This window comes from Apium graveolens, chromosome 2 (assembly GCF_009905375.1).
Source record: "Apium graveolens cultivar Ventura chromosome 2, ASM990537v1, whole genome shotgun sequence".
Taxonomy (NCBI): Eukaryota; Viridiplantae; Streptophyta; class Magnoliopsida; order Apiales; family Apiaceae; genus Apium; species Apium graveolens.
The window spans coordinates 193,728,295-193,736,703 of NC_133648.1; the positions used below are offsets into that span (position 1 = coordinate 193,728,295).

Genomic DNA, 8,409 nt, shown 5'->3' on the forward strand with positions numbered 1-8,409 from the left:
GTATGTACCGATCTTTGCGGATTACTAATTACCAGTTAGTAATCCTCCGACCAGGTAATATTTAAGTTTAGAGTTATCATCTTTTAGGTCTCATTATTATGATCTCATCATAATCCATAAAAAGCTTTACTCTAAACTATGGTATATCTTATTTAAACCCTTAAATAGATAAAGCCCACAATAAAACCAAAACAAGTCTTTTATTAATATCAATGAAATCAAAACAAATTACATAAAAGTTATTCCTAAATCATCATACATGATTGGACTTAGGACACATCTCTTTCAACATGCACGAGGCCCGACATACTCTATAGTGTTGGACTTGTTAGTCGCTACATGGAGACGCCAACAACAACACACTTGAAGGCGGCCAAGAGGATTCTTCGATCTTAAAGGTACGATGGATTATGGGTTATTTTATCATCATTCTAGTGAATTCAAACTTGTTGGTTATTGTGATAGTGATTGGGCCGGTGACAATGATGAGCGAAAGAGTACCACTGGATATGTGTTCTTTATGGGTGATACATCTTTTTCATGGAGTTCAAAAAAGCAACCCTTTGTTACTTTATCTACTTGTGAAGCAGAATATGTGGTGGCATGCTCCTGTGTTTGTCAAGCTATATGGTTAAGGAAAGTTTTAGAGGAGCTCAACATGGCACAAAATGAGTCTACTGAAATATTGGTTGATAATAAGTCGGCTATAGCTTTGGCAAAAAATCCGGTATTTCATGAACGGAGTAAGCATATTGACACAAAATATCATTATATTCGTGAATGCATTGCAAGAAATGAAGTGGAGGTCAACTATGTGAAGTCCCAAGATCAAATAGGTGACATCTTTACAAAGCCTATCAAGAGTGACGTATTCAACAAATTTCGGAGCCTACTTGGGATAGTCAAAATTAAGGGAGGGTGTTAGAAATAAAATATAATTTTAACTTAAAATAATAGAAGAGTATGGACTATTCTAGATTATTCTTGATTTTGTTTAAACTCTAGAACTATCCATAGAGTATTCTAGTAGTGTGTCGTTTGATGTCTAGCATTTAAGCAAGAGTCTTTTGAACTCTAGCAATTAAGTTAGTGTCTAGAGTTTTCCATGGAGTCCTATATAAAGCCTTGTACCAAATCATTTGTAATCAAGTCATTTTCAAGCATTATAGTTTATATAAAATACCTATTCTCCTAAATATTTTGAGTTGTGTGAGTTTGAGTGAGATCCTTTCTTCCAACAATACTTCCCTGAAGGTGATTTCTTAGCTGCAAAACTGGGTTAAAATTCTAGTTATATGTGGAAAAGTATCCACACTGCACAACAGAGTATTAAAAAAGGTGTCGGTAAAGGACATGGGATGGTAGACAGACTGAGATATGGAAGAACCCCTAGTCACTGTGTGCTGAAAATGGTTGTATAACGACAATCATGCCAGATAAACTTACGGGTATTCGAGTATATAGTCTCATGAAAGTTGGTCAAAATTAATGGGATCAAGATAATTTTACTTGATATTTGTAATACAAAAGATAGAGATTTGATCAAGAAAATTCCTCTACCAACAGAAGAGAGAACACAGTAAAGAGCATGTACAAAAACATTTTGTTAAAAAATGAAAATTTGAGGACACATGTAATATGTCTTCTTGATATAATTTCTGGATAATAACAAGTGGAGGTTGTTCCTTGCTATAAGGACATAAACTTTCATATTTGGATTTAAGACATTTTCTTAGTGAAATCCATGTAGAAATAAGAGCAAGAATGCTTATTTGTATAAGAGTTGTTTCGGTTTTAGCTGAGAAGCATATTGTGAAATAAGTTTCTGCAATGTTCAGGGCCTGAGGCTAGAGGTTCAAGGCCTGATGATGTGCTAAAATAAGTTTCTGCAATGTTCAGGGCCTGAGTTGGAAGTTCAGGACCTTATGGTATGCTGAAAACGTTTCTGGAATGTTCAGGGCCTGAGGCTAGAGGTTCAGGTCCTGAGGTGCTGAAAAGTTGTGGTTAGGTTAGGGCCTGAGGCTTATGCTTAGGGCCTGAACTGGAAGCCAATTGCTAAAACTATATAAATATGTTTTGTATAAATAAGTATATTATATATTAATATTTGAGTGAGATTATTATTATTTTAATGATAATAATAATTAGGCTCTTATACAATATATAATAGATCAGATTACATACATTACTTTGGTAGAGAAGACAAAAAGTTGAAATGTGTGAAAATCTGAGAGAGAGATAGATTGGGTGAAATAGTTGGAAACCCTTGAACATCATCTCTCTGTTTCTTTCCCACATATACATACATATATTCATTGATTTTCTTGGTGAATTGAGGTGCTGGTCGTTGTTGATCCTTCTCATATCTGTGAACGGATCGCTCTGAGCTGTTTTATCCTGGAAGTGATATTGCGGAAACCCATCACAGCGTAAGTGGGGCAATAATCTCTTCAAGAACAGTCAAGTCTGCTCGAGGGCTTGACGACTCAGCTGATTCTTTAATTCTGATAAAGCTTCATAGAGCTAAGTGATGTTCTCTAATTTCTTGTCAATTCGGTCTCTAATTATATTTTATTTGTGCCTTCATGTTTATTTCGTTACTTGGTTGAATTTGTCTGTTCTTGTCAATTTGTTATATATAATTGTCCCATTGTTGCGCGTATAGAAAAATTCCCAGTAATCTGGAAGAGATTAGTTGTTATATTGTTAATTAGCAAGATTTTTAACAAAACTGAAGATGTTCCTAAAACTGTTGAAACTGGTTCTGGTTCTGGTGGTACTGTTTCCATTGATTGGACCACGTACCATTTTGCCCAGCCAATTGATTTATCAGGTATGCCTGATAAATTCGGGGGTGGAGTTTCTTTTTCTCGTTGGCAGAAAAAGATGAAACTCTGGTTAACGGTTAAGGGTCTATTGCCAGTGGTACAACATGATCCTCCTGTGTTGGATCAAGAGAAGGCTGAATCTATTAAGGCATATGCTTTATGGGCTGAGAAGGATGGGGTGACTAGGACATCCATATTGGCAGCCTTGGAGAACATCTTATTCGATATTTTTTCATCAGATGCCTATACTGCTAAGGTATTATAGGATAAGCTGGACCAAACCCATAATACTGATTCTCAAGGACTTGAGAAGTATTCTTTGGCTAGGTTTCTTGAATTCAAGCCGATGGATGGAAATTCCATGACTGAACAGGTTCTTGAGTTTGAGATGTTAGTTCATGTTTTGGGTGAGTCCAATATGGTCTTGCCTGAGAAGTTTCGAGTGATATATGTGATTCAAAAGCTCCTTAAGTCTTGGGAAGAGTTTGCTCTCTCCCTGAAAAGACAGAAAGGAGAGATCACTTGGACTAACTTGATGTTGGACATCTCTGTGCAGGAGCAGCACAAGTCCAAACAAGGACATGTGATGCCTGCAGAACATGAGAACTCGAAGGTGAATGTAGTGATTGTAGGACAGAAAAGAAAGGTAGTCGCTAAGAAGGATAACACCAAACCTGAAAAGAGCAAGGCTAAGAAACCAAAGGGGAATAAACCATGTTGGTCTTATGGACAGGTTGATCATTGGAGCAAGGATTGTCCAAGTAAAAAAGCTAAGAAAACTGGAGTGGTAGCTCAAGCAAATACGGTGCTTGGACTTGGAACCACATGTGGGCCAGTAGCTAACATGGTCATTAGTGAGGTTGTTGCATCTGGAACCGATGATGGGTATGTTACTTACAACCCTGTACTACTTTCCACTTATTTGTCACATTAGTGGTTGATTGATACTGGAGCTAATGTACATATTTGTGCTGATATTAGCTTGTTTGTATCTTATCAACAGAGTCATCGAGTGACTCTGACGATGGGGAATATTAGTGCTGCACAAGTGCTTGGAATAGGAAACATGGACATGAAGTTTGCTTCTGGGCGGATTCCATCTCTCACTAGAGTGCATCATGTTCCCTCTATTCGTAGAAATATTAAAGTGGAAGTTATTTAGTTAAAAATGGCTTTGAACTTTCTTTGAAGTGTAATAAAGTAGTTATTACTCATACTGGTACATTCTTTGGCAAGGTTTACTTGTCTAATGGTTTATTTTTAATAAATGTTGAACCCATTTTGCACTACGCCATAGATTTCATGTTGCAACCCTTCATACTGGGGTTGCAAAGAAAAGTGTAATAGTAGCATTCTAAACAATTGTCTATTGTAATCCCTCTTTTTTGATGTTGCAGTATAGTTATAATGTGTTACCAAAATGACATATATAATTCAAGATGATTTTTTAATTTAATTAATTAATTATTATTCACATAGAAATGAAATAATAATTGAAATATATATTTTATTTATTTTTAGAAGTTAATAATATTAGTTACGTGATTTACAATATTATATTAATAAATTGAACGTTTCATAAAACTTAACAAGTCATTAATTTGTTGATATATTGATCATTTTCTAACATTTACATATTATTTAATTTATTTATTTCTCATAATTAAATGTTAAAAATAATATTTATTAAAATACAGAGAAATTAATGATTTAAATTTCAATAAAAAAAGTTGGGTCGGGCTATTTATTTAGATTAAAACTTGGCCCGAGAGTTGAAATTGGTGGGCGGGAAATGAAAATTAGGGAGCGGGGCATTAAAATACTAACAAAAAAATACACACGGAAACTCACACTCTAATACTCACATTCCAAACTCACAATCGCACGCTCTCTGTAATCTAACACTCTCTCTATTTTCGGGTTTCAAGATTTCAGGTTTTCATGTTGTTCATCTCGGGCTTCAAGATTTAGGCGTCGATTGGGGCTAATTAGGTGTTTAATTAGTGCTAACTTGGGTTTCTATTTGGTATTCCAAATTGGGGCTTCTCTAAGAGTTGAGGTAGGTCAAGTTTTGGGGCTTCGATTAGAATCTTTATGTATCTCTCTCTCTCTCCCTCTCTCTCTCTCTCCCTCTCTCCCCATCTCTCTCTCTCTCCCCCCTCTCTCTACGTCTCTTCCACTAAATAGTCAAGCATGACCAAATCCAAATTATTATTTCAAGGTTTTGTTTTTGTCGAGATTGACATTTTTATTTTGATGTAAATTTTTTAATTTGAATCTTATTATGGATAACTATTTTTTGGTATATATGTTATTTATGTTTATGGTTATGTGCTTCAATTATGCTTGCAGCAAATTTACTCCCTTTTTTATTAGTTTTTGTTTTGCTTAATTTTATTGTTTGTGTTTCAGTGATTTGTATATGGAGTGGTTACTTGCTGTTACTTATATTGGCGGAATATGTGCTCCTCTCAATTACAAATGGGTATATATGTGTATGACTTCCGAGATTATATATTTGTGTGTTTTTCAATATAAATTAATTTAGTTTACAGATAGCAAAATAGTGATTTGTACTAATGTGACTGTGACCGAATTATACTAGGTTTGCTTGGAGTGGAGTAGTAATTTCATTTATTTAACTAATTATAAATAATGTGGTGCAAATTATCTAGTTTGTTATGAAATTATCGAATGTTTGGATACACAGAAGTGGAAAAAGATATTATTTGGTTTGGAATAGTTCAAATGATTTTATAGTTGAAAACGGTATTTCTTAAATAATCTAGTGTTCTTATATAGGGCAAGCAAAGGCATAGCTTGAATTCATACTTAAAAAATAATTAAGCACAGTTAGTTTTCTTGTTATTCGGGGTCAATATTATAAGCATTTTTAAATTTAGATATACTTGATACAATAAATCTTGTATTCACTTGTAACTTGTAAGTCTAGTATGGTAAATTGATCTCACATTGGCTGGTGTGTTATTGTAAATAAGTTAATATGATGCTTCTTTGTGTGTATTAATCCAACAAACAGAATGTGGTTGGCAATTCAGTTGAGGTGTTAATATACAAAAAAGAGCGGAGATAGTTTGTCTTGGTATGAGGCTCTTCCAAAACACTTGGTTTTTGGTACCATGGTTATATTTAAGCAGCTAAAAAAATGGAAACTTGTTGGTGAGGTATATAGGTTTTCTGTTTACTGTCATCTCTTATAATGGGTAATATCAATTCTCAGTAATTTAAGTTTAAGAGAGCTTGAGGAAGTATCACTTACAATGACTCAATGCGCTGTTCTTTTTGATAATTTGTCAGATCTGAAGAAATTTTTACAGCAGTGCTAATGAAGATAAATTTTCTTTTTGCGTTTTTGTTATTTCTTCTTTATTTAAGCTAGAGGCTTGCTTGTTTGTAATTAAGTAGGGGACAGGTGGAGTCAAACATTCCTAGCAGTATCACTATCAAATTTACAGTTTATTATTATTAATTAGTTGATAATAGGCAGTACATACTAAGTCGAAAGGTTTTTTTACAGCATTTACAACATTAGTCCCAATTGACAAACTAGTTATTTATTTCCAGTCTACATTATTTTTCAAATTACTTCGGCATGCTAGTACATATGAAACATTCACAGGATTTAATAGATACAGGTTTACAAGACTGGTAATTATAGTTATCAATACATGAGAGTAGCAGTAGACAATTTTGAACTCCAATGTCGAGCAGCAGTATGTTATATTTTTCTTGTTTGCTTCTGTGATCACTCATTCTCTGTGTATGACATGTTGAACATGTTAGATCTGAAAGAAATTTGCTTGCTGAAGTTGCTAGCCACTTTATTGTGAAACTATACTACTCATTTCAAGATGTCGAGCACTTGTATTTAATAATGGAGTATGTGATGGTGACAAGATGACTTTGCTGATGAGAGAAGAGACTTTACTTGAAATTATGGCCAGATTATACATTGCATAAAGTGTTTTGGCCATAGAGTCTATTCATAAGCACAACTATATACACAGGTGAAATTTGTTTCTGTTAGTGTTTACTCAAATGAATTTTGCAGGTTTATTTATATATTGCTCCATTGTGCCACATTGGTGGATTATCATCAGCCATGGCCATGCTAATGGTAGGTGGTTATCATATTTTAATGCCCAAGTTTGAAGATAGGTTGGCTTTAGAAGCCATCGACCAACATGAAGTGACATCCCTATAATTGTTCCTGCAATGTTGGCTGATATGGTCTATGTAATCAGGTATGTAGAAAATAAGAAATTCAATCTGAAGCATTAATACTCTATTTTTATATCTTCTACTTTTTTCTTCTTCTAGCTGGACAATTTCAATGTCCACACAGACCACACTTGTGTTGATTGTATTTATGGTCATATCGGAAATTTCTGGCAGGGCAACAGAATCATTGGACAGGTTGTTAATTGTAAATAAAATCTTAAATGGAGGTGGGAGTCTTTCAGTTGAGCTACTCAAAGATGCAATTCAATTGTTTCCAAGATCAAAAATTATCTCTGCTTATGGTGGGTTTTCTTCCAGTTCTCCAGATTATATATATCAATCTGATGTTCAGCCAAGGAAAATGGAAGAATAGATGAAGCAACAAAAAGAAGAAGTTGACGCAAAGATGAACAAGATGTAGGAGAACTTTAATTGGGCGCTGAGAAAACTAAGTGAAGTAAACCCAAGCCTCAATGTCAATATGGCAGAGCTATGCGCCACAATTTCAAGTGACCATGATGATGGAACTCCTGTTACCATGGTCGCTCATATTACTGGAGGTGGTTCTACCTAGTCAGAAGCGTTCTAGCAGCATTCTCATTCTACTTTGTTTTTCTCAGTACTACTATATGTAGATTTTGAACTATAACTTTAAGTTGTTAAAACTTTTGCTTTTGTTTAATGGTTGGTAGATAATTGGTGGTACAAGGATGGTAGTATGGTGATGGTGAAGGTAGTGGTAGTATGGGGTAACTGATGTTATGGTTGGTGGATTGATGTTATGGTTTGTCGATTGTGTTGGTTTTAAGACAATGGTCTTATTTATGGGCATGCTAATTTACAAACAGTTCCTAGCATTTTTTTTTGTAAAAGCGTTGTAATATGTCTTTATAGTGTTGCTAATAATCAGTGTAAAATGTTGCAAAAAACACTAAAAAACATTGTAAAAAACATTAAAACGTTGTAAAAAGGTTGCATCAATACCCCCACATATGGGCCCACTGGTGGGGCCCCACCACATATGGGGCCCATATGTGGGGCCCACAAATATTGTACTGATAGCCCAAACCCTAATGTAACACTTTTCAAGTCCTATTGCAACCCCATTGGTGTTGCAATAGCATGTTTCTGTAACGGATAACCAAGGGTTGCAATAGGGTGTCCCCGGGGTTGCAAAAAACTCTATTGTAACGCCTAAAATTGCAAACCCGAAAAAGGGTCGCAATAACCTGCTTTTGGCCTTTAGCAACGCTTTTTTGGCCTTTAGTAACAGTTTCTTGGGGTTGCAGAATCCAATCTATGGCATAGTGTTAGGTGGTTTTATTAATGATAGTGTTGC

General features: G+C 34.8%; 1 long non-coding RNA gene across 1 annotated transcript; it reads left to right on the forward strand.

Moving 5' to 3' along the window:
* Positions 1 to 4,657: 4,657 nt before the first annotated feature.
* On the forward strand, positions 4,658 to 7,910 carry LOC141706131 (uncharacterized). The gene is made up of 3 exons (XR_012568658.1): positions 4,658 to 4,887; positions 6,901 to 7,093; positions 7,245 to 7,910. It is a non-coding gene; the product is annotated as an uncharacterized LOC141706131 (long non-coding RNA).
* Positions 7,911 to 8,409: the final 499 nt, after the last annotated feature.